This window comes from Olea europaea, chromosome 7, assembly GCF_002742605.1.
Source record: "Olea europaea var. sylvestris chromosome 7, O_europaea_v1, whole genome shotgun sequence".
Taxonomy (NCBI): domain Eukaryota; kingdom Viridiplantae; phylum Streptophyta; class Magnoliopsida; order Lamiales; family Oleaceae; genus Olea; species Olea europaea.
This window is the reverse complement of record NC_036243.1, coordinates 15,944,819-15,946,401: the sequence shown is the minus strand read 5'-3', so window position 1 is coordinate 15,946,401 and position 1,583 is coordinate 15,944,819.

The following is a 1,583-nucleotide window of genomic DNA, read 5'->3' as shown; positions in this document are numbered from 1 at the left end:
CAAGCACAAGCGGAAGGAAATGAAACTTGAAGATATCATTGTCCGTTTGAGAATAGAAGAAGACAATCGCAAAACGGAAAAAAGGAATGGTGCATCTACTTCGATGGAATCAAAAGCCAACATTATAGAAGGAGGCTTTAAGACAAGCAAAAAGAGGAAGCACAATGGGAAAGGACAAATTGGTTCTTAAAAAACTGCTAAAAAGTTTAAAGGCAACTGTTACAATTGTGGCAAGGCAGGACATCGATCCAAGGATTGTCGAAAGCCAAAAAATGTGAAGGGAAAAACTAACCAGGCCAATGTAACAGAACATGAGAACCTCACTGATAAGGTACAAGACATGAATCTTTCTGCGGTCGTCTCTGAATGCAACTTAATTGGAAACACTAAGGAGTGGTGGGTAGATACTGGAGCTACTCGTCACATATGCTCAAACCGCGGGATGTTCTCTACCTACAAAGCAATGGATCATGATGAACATCTTTATATGGGAAACTCGTCATCTTCCAAGGTAGAAGGACATGAGAAGATAGTGCTGAAAATGACAAGTGGAAAAGAGCTCACTCTGAATGATGTTCTTCATGTGCCCGATGTTAGAAAAAACTTGGTATCTGGTTCTCTACTAAGTAAGAATGGGTTTAAACTAGTATTTGTCTCGAACAAATTTGTACTATCAAAGAATGAAATGTTTGTAGGAAAAGACTACCTAAATGAGGGGCTCTTTAAATTGAATGTAATGACTGCCGTACCTCCAATTATGAATAAGAATACATCTTCTTCTTACTTGCTTGAGTCATTTAACATTTGGCATGAACGATTAGGACATACAAGTTATAACACTTTGCGTAGACTAATCAAATTAAATTTATTACCAAAGTGTGATTTAAATCCTAATCACAAATGCGATATATGTGTAGAAGCCAAAATGTCACGTCTACCCTTTTGTTCTGTTGAAAGAAGTACCGAACCCCTAGATTTAATTCACACCGACATATGTGATTTAAAATTTGTTCAAACTAGAGGAGGTAATAAGTACTTTATCACTTTTATCGATGATTGTACTCGATATTTCTATGTGTATTTGCTCAAAAGTAAAGACGAAGCAATTGAAGTGTTTAAACACTACAAGTTAGAAGTTGAAAATCAACTTAGCAAAAGGATTAAGGCCATAAGAAGTGATAGAGGTGGTGAATATGATTCACCATTTGAGAAATTCTGTTCGGAACACGGAATTATTCATCAAACTACCGCGCCTTATTCTCCTCAATCTAATGGTATTGCTGAACGCAAGAATCGAACATTGAAGGAGATGATGAATGCTATGTTAATAAGTTCTGGATTACCGCAGAACTTGTGGGGGGAAGCCTTGCTTTCTGCCAACTATATTCTTAACAAACTACCACATCGAAAAACGCAAAAGATACCTTATGAAGTATGGAAAGGTCACAAACCTAATTATAAATACTTGAAGCTATGGGGATGTTTGGCTAAGGTAGTAGTTCCTAAACCTAAAAGGGTTAAGATAGGACCTAAAACCATTGATTGTGTATTCATTGGTTATGCCTACCATAGTAATACGTACA